We start from the raw sequence: 13,470 nt of genomic DNA on the forward strand, positions 1-13,470 counted from the left end.
CTCTTGGATTGTTAGAAGAAAGTACTAGAATAACTCTTTATGACTTTGATTTAGGCAGTTGCTTCTTAAATATTATACACAAGATATGAATAACAAATATAAATTAGAGGTTATCAAAATTATAACCTTTTTAAAATGAAAGTTCACCATCAAGAAAGTCAATTTAGTTTGAATAGATGCTTCTCCAATGGAGAAGTGACCAATAGGAATACAGAAAGATGTTCATGTTCATAAGTTATTAGAGAAATGTGAATCCAAATCACAATAAAATGGCATTTTATACTCCTTGTATGAATTTAATTTTTTAAATGAAAAACCAACAGCTGAATTATCTCCCAGCTTGTCTTGTCTCTTTTTAAAAGCAATGTTTTTGTGTCCTGTTTTTCCATTATGAGAAATGAGTCCATTGGAAGACAATTGGAGCTTCAGAATCAGCTATGGGGCGGGGAACATGCTAGAAATAGGTCCCACTCCCCAGTTCCACCTGATTAGGTTGGCCCTCAGAACTGGTGGTTTTAGGGATATAAACCCATCAGCAAATGTTGTCAGGGACAAAGTAGCCAAGCAATCTAGGAACTTTCCCACTTCTTTGCCTAATGAGGTATATTAGGGGCTTCTGTCAACATCTGCAGTCTCCCTCACCAGCTCACACTTGAGAATGAAGGGTTATGTGGAGATAGAAACTTGTCAGAAATAATCAAGTTCACATTAGAACATTGGACAAGGCATGGATCCAATATGATTGGTATCTTTATAAAAGAAATCTAAGCAGAAACTCGTACAGGAAGATGTGAGGAGAGGATAGCCATCTCTAAGCCAGGAACCTCGTGAGGCAGAAGAAGGTCATAGAGAGGGCTTGAGCAGGCTCTTACCAGCTCCCTCAGGGGCTATGTGATCCTAACACCTTGATTTGGGGTTTTGACCTCCAAAGCTTGGAGACAACTTTTTTTCTTTGTATTATCTTTTTTTTTAATTAGATGGTTTTTTCATTACATTTCAAATGCTATCCCCTTTCTTAGTTTCCTCTCTGAAAGTCCCCTATACTCTCCCCCTGCCCTGCTCCCTGACCCACCCACTCCCACTTCCTGGCCCTGGCATTCCCCTGTACTGGGGCATATAATCTTCGAAAGACCAAGGGCCTCTCCTCCCATCGATGGCCGACTAGACCATCCTCTGCTAGATATGAAACTAGAGACACAAGCTCTGTGTGTGGGGGGGTACTGGTTAGTTCATATTGTTGTTCCTCCTATAGGGTTGCAGACCCCTTCAGCTCCTTGGGTGCTTTCTCTAGCTCCTCCATTGGGGGCCCTGTATTCCATCCAATAGATGACTGTGAGCATCCACTTCTGTATTTGTCAGGTACTGGCATTCCCGGTAACTGGAACCCTCTATCCTGAGTTTCCTGATTTAAAAGTTAGTCTAGTCTCTGTCTGCTTATCTTATCTCTCAGACTCTTGGAATACTCTCTGACGATAGCCTGCCCATGCCACATACGTCACATAAGAGTTATTCACTAATTTCACTTTTCACCTTTGGATGGGAGTTGCCTGAGATCAGGTATGTGATATGGTATATAAGTTTACAGATCTGATATGTTGACACTGCAGCCGTTCCCTCTAGACAGAAACTGGATCCTGAAGGTTCACAGCACTTTGAACAGGATGCTAGAGAAAGAGTTCATAGGAAGTAAGGAGAGGAAAGATACTAAAGACAGTTCCACAAAAACAGATTTCTAGCTTTGGGCTCACAGGGCACAAGGCCCAAGCCAGCCTAGAGTCGCCTCATCTCATCTCCCTATTCCAAGAGAGGATTCAATTTGCAATAATTCTGAATAGGATCCTACATGGTGTCATTCTGCCCAGGCTATGCAGGAAGAATATCTGCATACAGTACTGACATGCTGTGGTCATGCAGCCATCCTGAGCAGCCATGAAATACAGGATTCCAACCCAATATGGTTTCCCAGATGGATGCCCGCCCCCCATGCCCCCATTCATTCCGCAGAAAGGCAAGTGCTGAAAACAGTGGCGGAAGTTAGACACTCTTCCCTTTCTTTCTCTGTAGAAAACTGCTTTCACTTTTTGAAAAAGTAAAAACAGCAGCTTGGTATAGTGGTACATTCCTGTCTGTCATCCCAGCATTGTGGAAGAGAAGAAGGGTGAGGAGTGTAGCTGGTCGTGACTCCAAAACCAAAGGCATGAGGCCAGTGTAGGTGACACATTACATTATCAAAAACAAAAACAAGCAAGCAAACAAACAAAAAACCAAGAAGGGTGGTGGCATTTTCTCTAAATTTGAATGTCAGTCATCATAAATAATGATTATTATTTTAGCTATGGAAAATTGTCTCTTCTATTCTTTTGGATTTTAAATAAATGCTTTCCATTGGTCGAGTGAGACATATGACTGGCTCTCTAGGCAGACATTTTTTGTCTATCTACAAGCTGAGACAAGTCTTTGACTTTCCCCCTCCATTAGCAAACAGAACCGGAAAATCATCTCTCTGTGTGCTGTTCTGACCTGAGAAACGACATTGTTTGACAGAAACAGAGGGAGTAAGAGGTTTGTTATGCCTACATACATTTTTTGGATGGTTTAATAGTTCTATTGGCTTAGTAGAAACCACTCAAGTCATTTTGGATGGTTTAAATGCCATCACACATCAAGTAATACCCCAGAAGAAGCCAAGCCTCTGAACCTGTTGAACTGTATGCACTGACCTGTACATTTTCTTTCTGAGAGAGAAGTCAGCTTCAAGACTGCTGAGTAAGACAAACCCACCCAGATGATATGATCTGAGAAACTGGGAGGTGCTCCTTTCACCTAAGACTTTGTTTCTTTCCCATCTCTTTGGCTTCCTGGTACTTCTCCCTCAGAGAATTATGCCTGTGAGTTAACATGCATCTGGGCCAGGATCCAGAAGAGTAATGACACATTCCGACAATGTCAATCATTGCCCTTTGTCTTAATGATAGCTTCGGCCTCTTCCCTGATAAACCTTCAGATACAGGCACTTGGAGATTACGTCTGGATAGATGATAGTCTCAGACACTGTCCATAGGTGCGAGCTGGCAAAGGGAACCACAAAGGACACACGATGGCGCCTGGGCAACTAAGAAAAGAGCGAAAGAACCCAGTGTGTTTGCATGACTTTTCTAGGACGGTCATAGTAAAATACCGCAAACTGGGTGCTTCAAACAAAAGTTGTCTCCAAACTTAGAATACCTGAGATATAATTTGCAAAACACATGAAACTCAAGAAGAAGGAAGACCAAAGTGTGGATACTTTGTTCCTTCTTAGAGTGGGGAACAAAATACCCATGAAAGGAGTTACAGAGACAAAGTTCAGAGCTGAGATGGAAGGAAGGACCATCCAGAGACTGCCCTATCTGGGGATCCATCTCATAAACAACTACCAAACCCAGACACTATTGCATATGCCAGCAAGATTTTGCTGACAGGACTATGATATAGCTATCTCTTGTGAGGCTATGCCAGTGCCTGGCAAATACAGAAGTAGATGCTCACAGTCATCTATTGGATAGAACACAGGGCCCCCAATGGAGGAGCTAGAGAAAGCACCCAAGGAGCTGAAGGGGTCTGCAACCCTATAGGAGGAACAACAATATGAACTAACCAGTAACAGCCCTCCCCCCCCCCAGAGCTTGTATCTCTAGTTTCATATGTAGCAGAGGATGGTCTAGTCGTCAATCCATGGGAGGAGAGGCCCTTGGTCTTGTGAAGATTATATGCCCCAGTACAGGGGAATGCCAGGGTCAGGAAGTGGGAGTGGGTGGGTTGGGGAGCAGGGCGGGGGGGGGTGAGGGTATAGGGGACTTTCAGAGAGGAAATTAGGAAAAAGGATAGCATTTGAAATATAAATGAAAAGAAATCTAATAAAAAAAGATAATACCAAGAAAAAAAATTGTCTCCAAGCTTTGGAGGTCAAACCCCCAAATCAAGGTGTTAGGATCATATAGCCCCTGAGGGAGCTGGTAAGAGCCTGCTCAAGCCCTCTCTATGACCTTCTCCTGCCTCACGAGGTTCCTGGCTTATAGATGGCTATCCTCTCCTCACATCTTCCTGTACGAGTTTCTGCTCAGATTTCTTTTATAAAGATACCAATCATATTGGATTCATGCCCTGTTCAATGTTCTAATCTTAACTTGATTGTTTCTGTCAAGTTTCTATCTCCACATAACCCTTCATTCTCAAGTGTGAGCTGGTGAGGACTCTGAGACATGGATGGTGGTGGTGGGGTGTACAAAAGTCAGTTTATAACATAGGTGTACATGTGTGTATTATGCAACAGGCTAGGGGAGAAGGTACATAAAAATATCATAGTGGCTGAAGATGGAACTCAATTCACATTATGCTTCAGACTAGCTCTGTGTTTTCAGTGATCTATTGAAACAATAAGCTATGGATGGAGTCACATGTATAATCAGGAACATGACTGATAAGGATGATGAGTTGAAAGTCAGAACTTAAGAGGTGTATGCAGTTGTAATGATCAGAGCAAGCAGGTCAGGGATCTGAATAGCTGAGCAGAATGGAGAAGCATTGAATCAACTAGGCAAGAGCTCAGATACCTAGAGGTACTGTCCCCCTATTAACCTGAAAATTATTTTATGTATATGTATATTGTGCTGCCTAGATTTATGTCCGCCTGATACAAGCTAAAATTATCTGAGAGGAGAACCTCAATCAATAAATTGCCTTCATCAGATCTGGCTGTACACAAGCCTGTAAGGCATTTTCTTAACTAGTGATTAATGGGAGAGAGCCCAGCCCATTGTGGGTGGTGCCATCCCTGGGCTGGTGGTTCTGGATTCTATAAGAAAGCAGGCTAAGCAAATCAAAGGAGCATGCCAGTAAACAGCACCCCTCCCTGGTCTCTGCATCAGCTTCTGCCTCCAGGTTCCTTTCCTGTTTAAGTTGTTCCTATCTTGACTTCCTTTAATGATGAACAATGATTTGAAGCATAGGTCACATAAACCCCTTCTTCCCCAAGTTGCTTTGGTCATGGTGTTCTATCACAGCAATGATAACCCTAACTAGGACAGGTATTTTGCCTGCATGCATGTCTGTGTATCATGTATGTCTCTGGTGTCATGACAGAGGCCACATGAGGGCACTGGATTCTCTGGAACTAGAGTTACTGGTGGTTTTGAGCAGTCATGTGGGAGCTGGGAATTGAACCTGGGTTCTCTGGAAGACCAGCTATGGCCCTTAACCACTAATTGTCTCTTCAGCTCCTCTATCAAATTTTACTACAAAAGTGTTCAGGCGTTCAGAAAATCAGAGACTTGGCTAACAGACTCAGCTTGCTAGTATCTGGAATCTAAAATGAACATTAGTTATGTATTATTACAAAGCTACAAATCTACACATTCCTTTATCTGTATTAGTCATGTCTTTTTATTTTCTGTGTTTCTGATACTGAATGCCTGATGGGTCTAACTTTCTCAGAACTAGCTGATATAAAGATAACAAAAGGTAAACCTGAAAGCATAGCTTTCATATGAAAACTAAACAGTCCAAACCCTAAACTAGAGTATTCCAGGGCCTTCTGAAATCATCCAAGTCACCTATACTTCACTTACCTTGTCTCATGGTTTGACTATGAAGTATCCTTAAAATGTCTACATGTTGAAGGCTTGGTCTTCAGCTGGTGGTACTGTGAAGAGGTAACTAGTTAGATGAACATGCTGAATTCATCAGTGGGTTAATCCACAGAGCAGTTCATAGTCTGTAAGATAGTAGTAGGTGGAGTTTGGCTGGAGGAAGTTGGTCTCTGCCCTATCCACCTCTTATCTTTCTACTTCATGTAACCAAGAGGCAATTCATTGTTTCTCCACATGCTTTCCACCATGATGCTGTGCCTTAAACAAGCATGGATACAGAAGCAACACTGGAAGTTGTAAACTATAAACCAAAGTAAATACTTCTTCCCTTACTTTTTAAAATTTTTTCCTTTATTAAAATTAAATTTAGGCTGGAAAGATGGCACTGACTGCTCTTCCAGAGGTCCTGATTTCAATTCCCAGCAACCACAAGGTGACTCACAGCCATCTGTAATGGAATCTAATGCCCTCTTCTGGTGCGTCTGAAGAGAGCAAAGTGTACTTGCATACATAAAATTAAATTTGATGGATAAAGATGGTACATTAATGGGGACCTTGTCACAACTCAACGTGTGAACATATGTAGTGTTTACATCATATTACAACTGTCCCCTCAAACATTTGTCTCTCTGGTGATGACAACCCAAAAGCTTTCCTGCGGCTTTTTGAAATATAAACTACCTCTTACTGTCAATAACTGACCCAGTTTGCAGTAAGTAGTACAGGGTACTTTCTGTCTGATCTAACTGTGACGTAGCAGCCATTCATCAGTCTCTTCATCTCCTGTTTCCCTTTTCTATCAAGAACCAATATTAGGGCCTGAGATGGCCTTGCCATGCAAATGTGATTATTACCTAAACATAATTCCTGGGATATATGAGAGAAGTATTTCCTGACCTCACACCCTCAACTATAGTTCATCTGTCTGTCCATCCCTCTCAAATATGCAAATAATAATTTTAAAAGAATAGAGATACCCCCCCCCAAATCTATCAGGTCATAAAGGAAGCTGCTTGCAATCCTAGCTATGTGGGAGTCTGAGGGATGAGAATGAAAAACTCAAGGTTAGCCTGGACAATTTACCAAGACTACATAAAAATCAACCAGGGCTCATTGATGATTTTAGATTTCTGAACCCAAGCCCCAGTACTAGGAATGAAAAGAGAGAGAGGAGTGGGGAGGGAGGAAGGAAGGTGGGGAGGAGGGGGAGGGAGGGAAGGAGGATAACACTGATGATTTGATATTGAAATGAAAACTCAGGAATATTTTAAAACCTTTTTAGAACTCTGCTGTTGTTAACCCAACTCCTTATTAATGTTTAAGGTGTTTCTAAGTTTATAGGGAAACTAATATATAAAATACAAATTTCAAAGGCTGGGCATTTGTGAGATGGGGGTTAGACAATCAGGAGTTCAGGGTCAGTCTCTACTATGTATGAAGTTTGAGGCTAGCCTAGACTATATAAGACCCTCTCAATTACAAAATAGGTAAAAACATTCTGAAAACACCTATCACTTTCTGAGGTGGGCTTGGGCTGGTGATACAAACCTGTAATAGCAGCTACTTGGGAGGGCCAGGCCAGGATGGGCTGCAAAGTTAGTCAAGGATAGCCTAGTTAGTTTACCAAGATGATACCAAAGATGAAAAGGTTGAAGTATATAGCTCAGCCCTCATAGTATTGCTAGGCATGGGGTTTTACGGCAAAAATAAATAAATAAATAAATAAATAAATAAAATGTAAAAACTCAGATGTAAGACTTAGAAGTTTAAAAATACATCTGTTGTCAATATGTTGATCTGTGCTTGTAAACCCAGATTACAGGAAGCTGAGATGGAGGACAGTGGACAGGCTGACAGTTGGTCCCCAACCTGGTCAGCATATAAAGTTCCAGGCAAATCAGGGTTACATAGCAAGAACATCCCTCAAAAAAATGTTGAGTACAGAAGCTCATGCCTGTTGTCCTATCAATAAGACTGTGTAATCCAGAGGAACACAAATTCAAAGCTATCTTCAGCTATATAATAAGCTTGGGGCCAACCTGTGTTGGGGGGAAGGGGAGTGCAGAATATGAAACAAACTTGTTAAAGTTAAGGCCACCATGTGGGTTTGCATTCAGAACCTGCGGCAGGACAAGTCTAAGAGGTTCCGATGGAGGTCCTTTGTAGAAATAAGGGGAAACAGGACCAGTAAAAGTGTCCCCGAAAGTATAGAGGTGACATTTCTCAGGCATGTTGTAGAACCTCTCCCAGTTCATAGTCCAGGAAAACACCAATGCTTGTGGCACTTGTGGCCTTCAACTGAGAGTCTGGGTCAGCTCCTGAGACATTGAAGCTGTCCCCTTGCCAAACAATCCTCCAGCATCCCCAGGGGATAAAGGACTGCCTTTCCCTGATGGAGATATCAGCTTTCCACATACCAATTGCCCATTCTGGCTTCTTTCCTACCCACACCTCCCAAACATGTCTCCCAGAATTAAAATATGGAATCCCCAACATGACAGGACTCTTGGTAAACCTTGAAGAACCAGGCACACATTGTCTTTCCTTTGTAAATGTTATGCATGTTCTATTCTCAGAAATGAGCAGGTTTGGATGGTCTGTAAAGTGCTGTGTAACTTTCTGTAGGGCTGAATACTGGAGAGGACAGTTGTACACTTCCTTCTCTTCTTAACTGAACTGGGAAAGTGGTTGGGCTGATGATCTGACGCCTACAGTTCAGGTAAAAATCCTTGACCGTGGAGAGCAGTTTGGCTTCGGAGAGCTCTCTAGTCAGCAACGCCTGGCTCACGAAGTCTCTGAACACAGAACCATAGCGATCTAATGCTGCTATGTTATCAAGCAGTTTCTTCTCAATCTCCTTCTCGTCTTCTAACCTGGAGAAAGCTGCCCGCTCTTCCTGATCTAGAAACCAGATGAGCTGCTGCTCACACTCAGAAGTTAGTTCCGACCTCTGTGCTTCTCTGCTTGCTCCCTCAGGGCCAGAGTTGTTCTGCTTTGCCTGCTCATTAACTCTTGAACCTCTTCCACTTGCCACTTCAGGATCTTGATTTAGCCCTGAAGGTTTTTCCTGTGGGGAGAGGCAGCCTTTGGAATGGATGTCATCCGATGGTGCCTGTGGCTCAATCAGGCTCGATACACTGGTCACACAGCAGCTGCAGGGCATTCTCACAGAAGAGGGTTAAGACTTGGTCTCACAACTGGTGCTGCTTTCCTGTTTCTTGCTTTTGCTCTTCATGCTTTGGAGCAGCTGGGCAGCTTCAGTCATTTTTCCAAGCTGGGCATTGCTTCTGAGGCTCCTGTGTTGGCACTGATGTCGGCAGACCAGGACAGGAGAATGTGGCTTGTTGCTCTGCCTCTGTCTTTGATGCAGGAATGACAGAAGTTGTGTCCACACTTGATGGTAGCTGGGTCTGTCAGGTCATTCAGACAGGTGGGGCATTTGGTCTCTTTCTGGAGTCTGGGCAAGACCTCAGCCTGTGCCATCAGCTGGGAATAAAGGTCTGGACCAAGGTGGGCTTCCTATTGAAGGTTGGCTCTGGGGTGCCCTTTAGGGACAATCAGACTCACTTGTCCTGTAGTTCTTACAGTCCCTCCTGAAAGCAGCTGTCACTCCACTGATGTCTCCTGGGTTTACCAGAGTGGTGAAAGCCTTGAGTCCTTTGTGGTTTTTATACTGGATAATTCCAGCTGCCAACAAGGTCCTTTGCACGTGCCCACAGCTAGTGACAGCCCAGGTGGGCAGCTACTCTTCTGGACTCTGGCAACTCACAGTTGGTTTGAGTAAAAAGGAATTCTAGGCCAGGCTTTTCTTCTGAAAACCTGCTAACCATTTCTCTTTTGCCAGGGTGTTTTCTAGCAGGCAGACTGGGTGATGCCGGCATCTTGTTTGCACTTGTGGTTGACATTTCCAGGTTCACAGTTCCAAAAAAGAAACCAAAGTGCTATTCCAACTCATGGAGCTCAAGACTGTACCTGCTCCTCTACCCACTACCCACCATCCCACCCTCCACCCAGCCCAAACCTCAACTGTCCTCACCCCCCACCCCCACTTCTTCCCTCTCTTAAAGTTGTTTGCTCAGTCATTTGTCCCGGCAATGAGGAATCAAATCCAGAAAACTGTCTGAAGATTGGACATCGTTATTGTAGGAGTAGAAAGCTTGAAGAAGCTGGTGGAGAAAGCCTAGCATGCTGTGGGCAGGAGTGATGGGCAATTCTGGTGGAGCTCAGAAGAGCAAAGTGTGAATATGTCAGTACAGGTTGTATTTATAGGGCTTGTGCTCGAACGGGGAAGCGCTTGGAAACTGGACTCATTGTGTTGCTTACATTTTGGCAGAAAACATGACTTAAGACTCTGTGTGAGTGAGCTTAAAACTGATGGGTAAGTTAATGGAGAAGAGATTTCAAAGCAGTCCAGCATTCAGGGTATCACAAGGCATTGACATGTTTTTACCCAGCTTTATAATGAGAAATCAAAGAAAAATACATAAAAAAGACTTCATAATTTGTAGTTTATTCAGAAGAATCTATGTGAAGTTGGAGCTAAGGAAGGTATAGTATGTGGAAAGGAAACACAGTTAAACAGAAGCCAAGCACTTAGCCCCACCATAGGAAACATGGCTAAGAACAGAATAGCAAACATGGCTAAGAACATCTTAGGAATCAGCAGATAGCTTTGAGAAGAAAGTATCTTGAGGGACCCCATCCTGCAAGCCCTGGACCACTTCCGATGTGCCAGACACTCAAGAGTCTGTCTACTTTACCCACTGTCATCAGATCTTGTGGGCATGAAGAATACAAGAGTTATGGGGTCACACGGGCTTCCACTCATATTTCAAAGGAAAATCCCATGGACAGGCAATCTGTATAGCAGAGAAGGAAGCCTACAGTCTGAACTGGGAGGGTGCTGTGTGAAGCTGTGAAAGAGGAGACACAGATGCAATGGAGACTCCACAGAATTAGGTATGCCAGGAATGTGGAGTGTCTATTGAAGCACCTGAAAGCAGGAAACACAACTAGCCTAGAGAGAGGTCTTATAAGCAGAAATAGGCAGAGCCAAGAGAACCAGGCTACCCAAAACCTTTGGGGCTCAAAGAATGCCAACAACATTCAGATGGCAGACATGGAGTTGTAGGATTTTAAGTTTACGCTGCTTGGTTTTGTCCTTGTTTTGGTCCATTTTTCTTGTTGTTTTACAGCCTCTTCTTTTGGAATGGGACTGTTTACGCTGTATCTATATAAATTATTAAAGACATTTTTAATTTTTTGTTTTATTTTATGTGTATGACTATATTGTTGGCACGAGTGTCTGATGGCAGAGGAGTCCAGAAGAGGGCATCAGATGCCCTGGAACTGGAGTCACAGATGACTGTGACCGTGTGGGTGCTAGAAATAAAACTTGAGTCCTTTGGAAGAACAGCTACTACTCTTAACTGTATATTGGGGTCTCTCTCCAGCCTCAGATTTATTTATTTTTATTTTGTGTATAAGTTTTGTCTGTATGCATGCATGTATATGCACCATATGAATGCATGTCCCTTGGAGATAGGAAGAGCGCATCATATTCCCAGTAGCTGGAGTTACAGGTCATTTTGTGCTGCCAAATGAGTGATGGGAAGTGAACGTGGGTCCTCTGGAGCAAGAGCTCTTAACTGCTAAGTGGTCTCTCCAGCCCCAGCCCCAGCCCCCTCTACTATTTACTTTATTTTCATTTTAAACGATACCTTTAGCTGGGAGTTTACCTTGAGTCTCAGGGAAACTTTTGAACTTGGAATTTTGAAAAATGAACATTGGGGATAGGTTGAATACATTTGAAGTACAAGATGACATGGGTGTTAGGGGCCAGGGCAGGAATTCTGTGATTTTTAAATATGAGGTATTCTCTCAAAAAGCTCATAGGTCCCTTAGTCCCATTCATTGGTAATGGGGTCACATTGGTAATCCTAGGATAGACCAAGTGAAAGGTAGGGGGACAGTGAAACAATGATACACACATTCAGAAGTTTAATACCCAGCGTCTTAAACTGTGGACCATAAACCCATATGGACTGCATTAACTGAGTTGAGGTTGTGAAACAGTGGAAGGTTTCTGAACATGCAAGACACAAAAATCAATTCAAAATCACCTGTGTGCTTCGAATGATAGTATATGTGAGACGCCTGACTCACCAGCAAGAAAGATGCCACAGCAGGATCCTTCTGCAACACATTTATTGGGAGAGCATTGACTGTGTAGGTGAAAGACCCCAAGCCCCAGAACTGGCTCTGCTTATATAGGCCTAGGAGAGGCGTGTCTATACCTGATTGGTTATGCTTTCAGTACCTCATTTACATGCCTCGTGCCAGGCAGTGACTCAGCAAAAAACTCTATGGCACATGCGTACATTGGTTGTTTACCCATATTCATGGGCGTCGGCTTATTGAAACCAGCGCCATCTTGTAATGGTGTTTGCAGCTTCCCACATCTCCCCCTTTTTATTTTAATAAAATGATGCTGGACTAGGCCTATGCAATTATGTCCATCCGCCATGGCTCCTGTTTTAGGTCGTTCCTCTGTATCACAGCCTTACCCGTCATAGGGTAACCCTATCGCCACCAGGACCCGTGTCTTAGGTTGGTCTGTGTATGAGGAAAGTTGCCCGTCTTTGGATACCGCGGCACTGTGTGACTGTAACTGCTAAATGACCTAGGGCGAACTCTACAAAAGAGGCCAGCTAAGTTTTAAAGAAATGAATTAGCGGGGAAATCATGATCACCCTACCGCGTACAATGAGGAAACCTCAGCGATGTGCAAGGGCTGATCAATGATCGTTGAGTCTCTCTCATCCCAGTACAATGGATCCATAAATCCATGGGGTGCAAGAGCAGAGGACTCAGATGCTGACTAATTCTTGAGCATAGATAACCAAACTTCCGGGGAGGCGCCGTTTTCAATGGCTAAAAGTGCCTGAGTTATAATCACCTTGTCACGTTTTTGTTGGGTTCTGACTTTGCAAACCAACCAAAGCATGAACACCAGTCCACAGCATATGGCAGCACAAAACAAAATTACTCCCACCCATTCCTTAAAGTAAGAAAATGCAGAGGTAAGCCAAGAGGTAAAGTCTCCAAGGGTCACTGGTTCCACTCTGGTTCCATTAAGGTTCAGGATCTGTATCTGCAGCTTCGTCTGCAACCTTTCCAGCTCCTGTGACCAGTTCCCCTTCAGATAATTCGATAAATCTGTACTTTTAATAAAACAATTGTTAATATACCTAACAGGAGTAATGCACACATGTGGAGTTGATGCCACACAACTCATTTGTATTACATCCATCATCTGTTCTATGTTATGTTGTAAAATATCTACTCTTTGATTCACTAACATTAATCCTGAGGCGATATGGGAATCCACCCTTTGCAGGGTAAGCAATGCCTCAGACATATTTTTCTGTTATCTGACTTATGGTGTCAGCAGTATTAACTTGATTGGCCATAGCAATTCCCGCAGTAACCGCTGATGCCACGGACACTGCAATGGCAGTAACAATGGCAGCTGTGATTCCAAAATCTCTCTTCTGCCGAACAAGACTCATGATTGGGAACTTCTCTGGATTTCCCTCAACAGGCACAGGGACAAAGGTTGGCAAATGTACCACTAAGGCTAAGAAATTAGTTCCATTCCAGCATTGTGTCAAAAAACATGTGACATTTGTACAATATAACCATTCTGTATTATTTTGAAATTCAGCCAATATAAAGAAAAATGGAGGATTGACACAGACTTCTAATAGAGAAGTAGTCATATTCCTGATAACTCTATTAGATGTTACATTATCTAAATGAGCAGAGATATTGGAAAGTGTGG

General features: G+C 43.1%; 1 pseudogene; it reads right to left on the reverse strand.

The window, feature by feature from the left end:
• Positions 1-7,715: 7,715 nt before the first annotated feature.
• On the reverse strand, positions 7,716-9,110 carry LOC110295116 (tripartite motif-containing protein 75-like; annotated as a pseudogene).
• Between the last annotated feature and the right edge of the window lie 4,360 nt (positions 9,111-13,470).

The sequence above is a fragment of the Mus caroli genome, unplaced genomic scaffold (assembly GCF_978045245.1).
Source record: "Mus caroli unplaced genomic scaffold, Mus_caroli_1 scaffold_1, whole genome shotgun sequence".
Lineage (NCBI taxonomy): Eukaryota > Metazoa > Chordata > Mammalia > Rodentia > Muridae > Mus > Mus caroli.